The sequence below is a fragment of the Ovis canadensis genome, chromosome 1, assembly GCF_042477335.2.
Source record: "Ovis canadensis isolate MfBH-ARS-UI-01 breed Bighorn chromosome 1, ARS-UI_OviCan_v2, whole genome shotgun sequence".
NCBI lineage: Eukaryota > Metazoa > Chordata > Mammalia > Artiodactyla > Bovidae > Ovis > Ovis canadensis.
The window spans coordinates 91220865-91232584 of NC_091245.1; positions in this window are offsets into that span (position 1 = coordinate 91220865).

An 11720-nucleotide genomic window follows, 5' to 3' on the forward strand; every position below is an offset into this window, starting at 1 on the left:
TGGCAGGCAAGCCGGCCCCTGAGTACCCCGAGTGGTTGGGATATCAGTTGCAGCGAAGAAGAATCCCCGCCAGAGTCGCCATTTGTTGCAGGAAGGGGGACCCTTTCCAGGGCCTGAAATCGGGCTCTTGTCTAACACTTGGAAATGAATTGTCTGAAGACACACGTGTGCTGACAAGGCAAGAGATTTTATTGGGAAAGGGCAGAGAGCAGCAGGGAACCCAGGAGAACAGCTCTGTCACATGGCTTGCAGTCTTGGGTTTTATGGTGATGGGATTAGTTTCCGGGTTGTCTTTAGCCAATCATTCTGACTCAAGAGTCCTTCCTGGTGGTGCACACCTTGTTCAGCCAAGATGAATGCCAGAGAGAAGGATTCTGGGAGGTGGTCAGACACGTGGTGTCTCATTTTGACCTTTCCCGAACTCTTCCGGTTGGTGGAGGCTTATTAGTTCCTTGTTCCTTACCGGGACCTCCTGTTATAAAACAACTCATGCAAATGGTTACTATGGTCCCTGGCCAGGGTGGGTGGTTTCAATCAGTGTGCTTCCCCTAACACCCACCCTGGGCTCTGAGCGTGGGCACCACTGACTGGATGCTCCCCACAGTGAGCATGGGGAGCGCATGTGGATGCCTCAGTGCTGCTGGGAGGGAAGCATCTCTAGTTAGATCATTCCAGATACCAGCAAAAGACTTCCGGACCACGTAGGGAACTGAGGCTGTACAAATTCTCTTACATCATAGAATATGGGTTACATCATAGAAGAAGAAGTTCACGGGTACAGGTGAAAAATCATGCATGGGTGCTTGAATCAAGTGGGTGTGATATGCAGTAAATCACGTAACTGCAAAGAGCCTGTTCTCTCATCTATGAAATGAGGATGACAATTCTAACTTCCCCTCTTGGCTCTGAGGATTAAGTGAGATGATGTTCCTAAAGAAGCTCAGGAGAGGTCTTGACAAACTCTATGTGCTCAATATACATTTTTCTCCCTTTTCTCCTTCAGAAGAAGTTTTGGAGACTGTATAGATTTTTACAGCTTTATGTAAATTTATGTGAGGTGACATTCAATGAAATCGCTCATCTGTATGATCCCTTTAATTCTACCTGCAGCTTCAGTAAAATTGAAATTTAAATCATACATTTAACTTAATGGTACAACTTAGATGTCAGGGGAAAGAAAAACCACTCTGTATTAAGAAGAAAAGACCGTAGCGCTAAAAATAACTATTGAGGGACGAAAGAGCTTTTGTTCAATGGACTCTTATCTGTAAAAAAGAAAAGGCCAAATTTTAATCCAAAGATTTAGATTCAAATCAAGTTTTGAAAGAACAAATGGCCTCAATGTGGGGGTCTGCCATTTCATATTAAAATTCCTTTGTCTTATGATTTTTCCCACTATTTCTCATGTATCTTATTTTTCTCAGTTGGTCTTATTTTACTACATGTATATATTAAAGGCCAAGTGTAATAATTAATATTACAAAGCAGAACTGTTGGACCATTCTGAAAAAATTATTTCGGGCTTTTAAGTATTAAGAAAAATGATGTCCATCTATATCTTTTAAACTTTTTTCCCCCAAACTAACAGATTTAATGCATTAAAATACTTACTGAAAAAAAAAATTAGTAGTACAGAAGACTATATAGAAGAAAGTAGAAAGTATCCCTAATCTCACTATCTTGATAGTAGGATTGAGAAGCAAGTTTTATTGATTTAAAAAAGCATTTTGTACTTTGAGGATATTAACCTTATGTGCGAAATAATGTAATTTCATAATTTGTTATCACTCAACCTTTTATTTTTTCACTTAATAAATTTTATTTACTCAGTACAACTTGAAACACAGTATAAACTTATATCCAATATACAATAAACAGATGAATATCAGAAAAAAAAGAAGATTCCAGTATAATACTGATGGTGGTAGTAGTCTAGTTGCTAAGTCATGTCTGACTCTTGTGACCTCATGGACTGTAACTCACTAGGTTTCTCTGTCAATGGGATTTCCCAGGCAAGAATATTGAGATGGATTGCCATTTCCTTCACCACACTCAACCTTTTAAATGTACATTTCTTTTTGGCAAGAAGATTTAGGTTTTATATTGAAAATCTACCACTGCTTCCTATTCTGAATGTTTTAGTGTTATAAAAGTCTCTTCATCTCTTCTATAAGGCAATTATCCTTCAATAAAAAATGAATTTAAAAAAGCCTCTTCATCTCCAAATTATGAAAAAATTTATAATTTTTTGCTATTTTATGGTTTATTTTTAATATGAACTTTTGATGATGTTTCTGGATTTTATTTTTATATAAAAAATGAGATTTTGATCCATGCCTACTTTTTCCAAATGGCTAGCCAGTGTTTTTTACCACCGTTTATTGAATAATCCATCTTCTCTCTATTGATTTGAAAAATATTTTACTTTTATAATAAACTTATTCCCATATATATTTGGAACTGTATGCTGGTTTTATAGTCTTTATGTCCATTATCAAGTCTATCTAATCTTATTGCTTTAACAACTGGGACTTTAAAAATACCTGGTTAAGTCAGTTTTGTGTGTTCTCTCTCTCTATATATATATATATATGATATCTATATGTTTAAGTATGTGTATATATAGGCTTCCCTGATGGCTCAGATGGTAAAGTGTCTGCCTGAAATTAGGGAGACTTGGGTTTGATCCCTGGGTCGGGAAGATACCCTCAAGAAGGAAATGGCAACCCATTCCAGTACTCTTGCTTGTAAAATCCCATGGACAGAGAAGCCTGGTAGGTTATAGTCCATGGGATTGCAAAGAGTCAGACACGACTGAATTAGTTCACATGGTCATGTGTATATATATAATAAATGTATTTTTATAAACAAAGAACTTTACAAAACAATGCTTTTTAAAAAATAAAAACTGCTGCCTATAGGAGGGAAGAAAGGAAGTGCAGGAGGGAGGGAAGGAAGAAGAGGAAGGGAGGGTAGAAAGAGGAAGGGAGGAGAGAGAGAAGAAAAAGAGTAAGAAAGGGAAGGATTCCTTTTCTGTGATTAAGGCAATGAGTGCGGAAAGCACTGCTTTTAGCTAGTCTATATCAGAAGTACTAACTAAAACTGACTTAAAGCAAAATGAAAACAAGGGAAGGAAGACAAATGTCCTTTAAGTTGCAATATAATGTTGAGGAATTGGCGCAATTCTTCCCTGAAGAAAATTGTCCCTTCTGAAAATAAAGGAGCTAAAGTTTTATGTAAGAGTGTAGAAGGAAAAAAAGGATTATATCACAAAAGAGAGCCATTTGGGAGGTCAGGCCTCTTCCCAGGAGCCAGATGCTCTGGATCAATGGTGATTCCATTACTTTTTGACCAGCCCTGAAGTGTTTGGATGGAAATGTCATTCTTCAGACAAGTGGCTGTGTAGAGCCTTGCTGCACTGTGGGGCACACATCTAGATTCTCACCTCCAGTGAGTGCCATGGAGACCCAGGCTTGCCCGAGCTCCTGGAGGCTAATTGTGTGCAGCCAGGAGCCCAGGGTTATGGGAGCAAGCCCAGAGTGGAGAGGGGCCCACAATTCTGTTAGCACAGCCAAACAGAACTGAACTTCATGTTTGAATAATTTGCTCAGCAAGCAACCTCACAACTCATTCCCTGAACACTGTTTTATCTTCTGAAATAATGAAGGGTAATCTTTCCTCTGTGGCTTATTTCCTTCTAACTCAAAAATGTCAAAACTGAATGCATTTAATAAGCAACAAGTCCCTACTGTGTAGCACAGGGAACTATATTCAAAGTCCTGTGATAATTCTTAATGGAAAAGAATATATATATATAAAAGTCTCTTTCTGGTAAGGCAGAAATTAACATTGTAAACCAACTACATTTCAAAAAAACAACCCCTCCAAACAATGCGTTTCCCCTCTGTGTGAAATGGAGACTTCTTGGGGTGAGTTGGACACAGTGAAGACTCTGATTAGTAACGTGGTCATGATTCTCTGACAGTTATCAAGTGGAAGACATACTTAGAAGGAAAGTCCTTTTGATGTGGAATCAGAAGATCTGGGTTGAGATTCAGCTCTACTATTTAACAGTTGTGACTGTGGACAAGTCATGAATTGAGTCTGTTTCCTTATCAATAAAAAGGCATTACAGAGCCTGCTCTGCCTGCTTCTCATGGCCAGAGTGAAAGCATTCACTTAGCAAATTTATGTTGAGTGCCAACTGTGTGCCAGGTACAGTGGTTAGACCCTGGGGCTACCACAGCTAAATAAGACAGACAGGGTGTAGGTCCTTATGGAGCTTATAGTCTGGAGGAAAGTCATATTAAACAGGTGCTGTGATGTGCTCTGTCATATCCTACATTTTGTGACCCCATGGACTGTAACCCACCAGGCTCCTCTGTCCATGGAAGTGTTCAGGCAAGAATCCTGGAGTGGGTTGCCATTTCTTACTCCAGGGGATCTTCCTGACCCAGGGGTTGAACCCACGTCTCTTGAGTCTTCTGCATTGGCAGGTGGATTCTTTACCACTGCGCCACCTGGGAAGTCCCATGTTAAATGGGTATCCAGAGGTAAAGAGGAGAGTAACTAGTATGCTAAAGCATGGAGTTTCATAAAACTGAAGAAATGTGATGGTGAAAAATTCTGTTAACAGTTTTCCATGAGTTAGGATAAGAAAGGACTTTAACTTTCTAAGTTATATATTTGTATATTATTTAAGTATTTTGCTTTCGTAAATTACTTTTGTACTTACAAAAATAGACATTAAAATTAAAATTGGAAAAAAGAACAGTATTTAAATGTTCTCAAGAATATGAAAATACTTGGTTTTGGGTGTGAGTTTTCATGCAGCAATTTATTTTTTGCTCCATGACTTGCAGAAGATAAAGGATGAAGTATTTCAACAGAAATCAGGAGTATGCAGCCCCTTAGCTTAAGATCTGCCAGCAACAGCAAATGTAAGGGTACCCTCTGGCAGCAAGGGTACCCCCATGGACTGAAGGAAGTGTTTTCTGAAAACCTCACAACATCCTTCCATAATAGTCCTATATTAAGACTGGCAAGGAGATCCAACCAGTCCATTCTGAAGGAGATCAACCCCTGGGATTTCTTTGGAAGGAATGATGCTAAAGCTGAAGCTCCAGTACTTTGGCCACCTCATGCGAAGAGTTGACTCATTGGAAAAGCCTCTGATGCTGGGAGGGATTGGGGGCAGGAGAAGAAGGGGACAACTGAGGATGAGATGGCTGGATGGCATCACTGACTCGATGGACGTGAGTCTGAGTGAACTCCGGGAGATGGTGATGGGCAGGGAGGCCTGGCGTGCTGCGATTCATGGGGTCGCAAAGAGTCGGACACGACTGAGCGACTGAACTGAACTGAAGACTGGCAAGGTCTGACACAACAGGAGTGACAGTGAGTGAAATGAAATCAGCAAAAGGGATGGCAAAGATGATAGGGGCTGCTGCTAAGTTGCTTCAGTCGTGTCCGACTCTGTGCGACCCCATAGACGGCAGCCCACCAGGCTCCCCCGTCCCTGGGATTCTCCAGGCAAGAACACTGGAGTGGGTTGCCATTTCCTTCTCCAATGCGTGAAAGTGAAGTTGCTGAGTCATGTCTGACTCTTCGCGACCCCATGGACTGCAGCCCACCAGGCTCCTCCGTCCATGGGATTTTCCAGGCAAGAGTACTGGAGTGGGGTGCCATTGCCTTCTCCGGATGATAGGGGCAGCAGACCACAAATCCAATGGCCATTTTTCATAGAGAACTGGTGGGGACTCTGAGGGCTGGACTTGGAGGCTTCTTCCCCGTTCATTAAGTGTCTTCTTCATTAGTAGCAAAGTTCCACAGGGTCAGCGTGCACAGCGCAGAACTCCTCATGCCCTATATTCCTGGTCGGGCACGCTGCTCTGTGGTCAGCCTCTGTCAGAGGCGTAGAGCTCACAAGCCACAGCTCTTTGTTTTCAAATGAGAAAGCCAGGGCTTTCCCCCTCCTTTATTTTCTTTTTCTGGCTCTGAATAGGTCTGTGCGTACACAGCAGATGGCTTTCTGACGAGGCTCAAATTCATCCCATCTTTGGGGAAAAAATACTACCGCAAGAAGGACTGCTATTCCAATCTGATAAGGTTTTCTATTTTCAGCTAGAAAAATGACTGTCTGTAAGTAGAAAAGGAAAAAAAATTAATAGGAGAGTAAAAGGAACAAAAGCAGTCAATTTAACCCGAGACATGGATTTAGGGAGTTTTCAGTTGTGTAGCTCTTTTCCACCTCCACACATGGTTCTCACTGGTAGCTTGGAAGCCACTTGGAAGATAGTTCCAAATAGGAAATATACACCCGAAGGTGGGTATGCATCAGCTTCAGGACAGAGGTTACATCTGAGGAAGCCTGGAAGGGACCAGAACCAGAAAGAGTTGAAAAAGGAGCTTCTACTTTCTATACGTTTTTTCCCTTAAGATATTTTTCCCTTCAAAAAGTAAACATATCCTTTCCTCACTCCTTCTCCCCACTAGTAACCACTAGTTCTCTATATCTGTGATTCTGCTTCTTTTTTGTTATAACCACTAGTTTGTTGTATTTTTTAGATTTCAGATATAAGTGATATTAGACAGTACTTGTCTTTGTCTGATTTAATGCCCTCCAAGTCCATGTATGTTGCTGCCAATGGCAAAATTTTGTTCTTTTTAATGGGTACGTAGTAGTATAGTATGTGTGTGTATATCATATATATATACTACATACACCTATATATGTATAAATACCACATAGATAGATAGATAGATAGATAGATGGATATACACCATATTTTCTCTATCCGTTTATCTGCTGATGGACACTTGGGTTGCTTCCATAACTTGGCTGCTGGAAGTGAACTTGTAGTGCTGCTGTGAGCACTGAGGTGCAGGTATCTTTTTGAATTGGTGCTTTTGGTTTTTTGGGATCTATACCCAGATTGGAATTGCAGGGTCATGTGGTAGTTCTGTTTTGGGATTTTTGAGAAGTCTCCATACTGTTTTCCACAGTGACTGCACCTATTTACATCCCCTCTTGCCAGCATTTGTTATTTGTGTTCCCTTTGATGATAGCCATTCTGACTGGGCTTCCCAGGTGGAGCTAGTGGTAAAGAACCCACCTGCCAATGCAGGAGACATAAGATACGCAGGTTCAATCCCTGGGTCGGGCAGATCCCCTGAGGGGGAGGGCATGGCAACCCACTCCAGTATTCTTGCCTGGAGAATCCCCATGGACAGAGAAGTCTGGGGGTTACAGTCCATAGGGTCTCAAAGAGTTGGGCACAACTGAAGCGACTCAGCATGCACACATTCTTACGGGTGTGAGGGAATATCCCTTTGTGGTCTTAATTTGCATTTTTCTGATGATTAACAATGTTGAGCACCTTTTCATGTGCATGTTGGCTATCTGTATGTTTTCTTTGGAAAAATGTCTACTCTAGTTTTCTGCCCTGCCCTGCCCTAAAAGATAGGAGTAGGGGATTAAGAGGTATAAACTGCTATATATAAAATAAATAAGCTATAAGGATACACTGTACAACACAGAGACTATAGCCAATATATTATAATAACTGTAAAGTGAGTATAACCTTTAAAATTTGTGAATCACTGTGTTGTATACCTGAAGCTTATATAATATTGTACATCAACTATACCTCAATGAAACAAAACAAAAACATACCAAAAAAAGTGATGTTCCCTCTAAAAAAAAGAATAAAAATAAATATGGACACTGGGTACCTGAGCATCATTCGTTGTTAAGAACAAGGTCTATGGAGCTTTCCTGGTGGCTCAGTAGTAAAGAATCTGCCTGCCAATGTAGGAGACACAAGTTAGATCCCTGGTCCAGGATGATCCCACATGCCTAGAACAACTTAGCCCTGTGCCACACTACTGAGCCTATGCTCTAGAGCCCAGGAACCACCACTATTGTGCTCACATGCAGCAGTTACTGAAGCTCATACACTGAGAGGCTGTCTCTGCAACTAGAGAAGCCACGGCAATGAGAGGCCCATGCCCTGCAGCTAGAGAGTAGCCCCCATTCGGCACAGCTAGAGGAAAGCCCATGCAGCAACCAAGACCTGTCACAGCCAAAAAGAAATAAAATCATATGTATATGTATAAAGAACAAGGTCTGTGGAGCCTGCTGGGGTTAGGATACCAGCTCTTCCACTTAAAAGTTCTGTGAACTTAGCAAGTTACCTAACTGCTCTGTGTCTCAGTTTTCTCTCTAAAATGGGAACAGTAATAGCAAATATCTTATGAGGGTGTGGTGAAGATTAAATGAGTTCATTTACTCATTCAACAAGTATCTTTTGAGGCCCCACTACCTACCAAGTCGTGTTCTATGTGCTGAGATACATAACAATGATCAAAGCCCACAAAAACCAATGTCCTCAGGGAGCATATATTCTGGAGAGAGAGAAGTGAGAAGCTAGATAAAGAAAAATGTAGGATATTAGATAGGAATGAATACTAAGCAGGAGAGACTTAGGAAAGTCAGGGGATTTTCCTCTTAGAAAAAGTGGCCAGAGAAGGCCTCATTGAAGAGGACATTTGAACAAAGTTCAAACGAGCCGATTACTGTAAAATCCCTAGAGGAATGCCTGATAATGTTAATTAGTGTCAGCTTTTAAAAAAAATCTGTATTTGAAATATACCCTATTTTTATGTTAACAATAAGACTTTTTAAATGGCTAAGAATAAGGACATATGGCCATATTGAAATGACTGGAATAAATAGCAGAACCTTCATAACATCTAAGAAACATTGATCAAGGAATGCTTAGTTGTATCTAGAAGCCTTGTCGCTAGGTGATACTGACCCACAGAGGGAAAAAAAGACAGCCAAGAAACAAAGGATTCAAAAGTAATTTACATTTTAAAGAGAAAGACATAATAAGACTTCCGTCATCTTCTTTGAAAATTGAGAACAGAAAAAAAAAGAAAAAAAGAAAATTGAGAACAGAAAACTACTGAATGTATAGACCTGGAAATGGACAACTACTCAGTATTACAGAGGGAAAAGGTAGATGCTAGAAGAATTCGATCATAACCTGCTAAAGAGGGAAAGAAGGGTAGAAAAAACTAGTGGGAGAGAAAAAATCAGGAGAATGAAACTGGTACATAGGGAGAACAATAGAAATGGACAAGCTGACACCTACCCAAAAATAGACAGGAAGGAAAATAAAATGGCAGAAACACTATCAAAAAGAGCAAGAAAAAGGCGGAGAATTTCATGGAGCCTAACCCCCATCTTGGATGTTATCATTAAAAACTAAAATTAGTGCTGTATTTCTGTGACTTCGGATATTAAATGGTGCCCAGTATTGGTGGTACCTTCTTTACCACCGATTAATGGAATTAAGAGCACAGGGGGCCCCACCCATAAGAAAGCAATCAGGCTTGTTCAGAATTGGGTTTTAAATGTGGTAGAATATTCTTAGATTCCACCTGTGTCTGGAACTAGAGAGAGTGAGCCCAGGTACCCAAAGACCTCTTTCCTTCCTCCCCCAAACTACTCAAAACTAGTCTATTTTCACTCAAATAGAGAGTGAAAAATGTAGCAGCCTGAGCATTTTCCTCTGCAAATTTTTGGTAGACAGATTATATTTATATACAAAACTCATCGAGTTTTTAAGCAAGCTCTCTTTTAACTGAGGGTACACCAACAAAATCATAGGCAGATTTACTCATGCAATTGCCTAAGAGATTCTGAGACAGACTAATAAGACTAAGGCAGAGATATTCATCCCCCAACAAGTAGACCAACAGAAAGAATATCACAGCATAAGCTGCAGAGGTAACAAGGCTGAGAAGCAAAGGACCAGAATCCTGATGAAGCTTCCTATACAGAAGAGCCAAAATGGAAATTCAGGCTAAATGCAAAATGCAAAATGTTATTGGAAGGGAGCCCTGTAATAGTGTTTCAGAAGTACATTCTGATCCTGGTTGCATGAGCTCAGAGCAAGAAGCTGATTCCCCGAGGCCCAGAGGAGCTATATGTGGGAAACAGCAGCCAAATAGAAGGAAAATCAAACAGAACTGAGGACCACTCTTCAAGGAGAAGCGATGTAAGAGAAAGTGGAGCATCCAGAGAGAGGATGGCTCACGGCGACAGAGCAGAGAGCACTGCCATGAACCTCTGCTAGGATGTAAATCACATGTGAGGAAGTCCAGGCAAAGCTTCTTCACATTGCTCATATTCCTAGGTCCAGCAGGTCCTCATGTAGTGTTTCATTTTAAGGAAATGAATAATATAGGCAAACATGTGCCTGTAAGGTAAGGTTAAGTAAATTATGGTACATCTACATACAAGAGTTATTATGCAGTCATAAAAATACTTATTTTTAAAAGTATTTTAAACAGAATATGGGCACTCCTAGTTAAAGGTGACAAACTGACCATCTACACCCTTGGAAAACCCTATAAGTTACATTAAAAGTCTCAAAAACACAAAAGCCCAGAAAGGTGAGGAATAGGAGGAGACAATAGCACATTGGAGATATTGGCAGAATTTTTGAAGCTTGAAAGCAAACAGAAGAGCAGTGACTGGATTGATGCACCAAAATGATGACCACTAGGTGTCCAGGGGTCAGGGGCCATGGCTACTAGAAGCAAGGCAGTCTATTCCTTAGAAAGTGAGGCAGGTGGCAGCAGGTACCAATGAAGCTGAAAGTGTGGGACTGATTGAAAGATAAAAACCATCTAGACCCTAAGTCACCTTTTCCCAGCCATGGGTATATCACTTCTCTTTATTTCCACCTTGAGCAGCCCCGAGGGTCCCTCCTGGGAGGTGCTGAGTGTGCCCACCACAGATGAAGGCTCACCAGGTACAGGCAAGGATGGGAGAGGCTTTGAGTTTTTGCTTTTCACTTTGTCTATTTGGGGGCTTCCCAGGTGGCACAGTGGCAAAGAATCCACCTGTTAACACAGGAGATGCAAGAGATGCAGGTTCAATCCCTGGGTTGGGAAGATCCCCTGGAGGAGGGCATGGCAACCCACTCCAGTATTCTTGCCTGGAGAATCCCAGGGACAGAGGAGCCTGGTGGGCTACAGTCCATGGGGTCACAAAGAGTCAGACACAACTGAGCAATTGAGCATATACACATACATTTCTCTATTTTACAAATTATCTACAATATACATTCACTACTTATAATCAGAAAATATATTTTAAAATTATAAAAGTAATATGAAAATGTTAGTCATCTCCAACTCTTTGTGGCCTCGTGGACTGTAGCCCTACAGGATCCTCTGTCCATGGGATTTTCCAGGCAAGAATACTGGAATGGGTAGCCATTCCCTTCTCCAGGGGATCTTCTTGACTCAGGGACTGAACCTGGGTCTCCTGCTTTGCAGGCAGATTCTTTTACCATCTGAGCCACCAGGGAAGCTTAAAAGTAATATATCCCTATAGTAACACGGAATTTTAAGAGTGCTGAAGGGAGCAAAGTTAAAAGTCCCCTCTTGCCCATGCTGTGTAGGGCCACCCAAGATGAACAGATCATGGTGAAGAGTTCTGACAAAATGCGGTCCACTGGAGAAGGGAATGGCAAACCACTTCAGTATTGTTGCCTTGAGAACTCCATGAGTGGTATGCAAAGGCAAAAAGATAGGACACTGAAAGATGAACTTCCCAGGTCGGGAGTCCAATATGCTACTGGAGAGCAGTGGAGAAATAACCCCAGAAAGAACGAAGAGACAGAACCAAAGCAAAAACAACA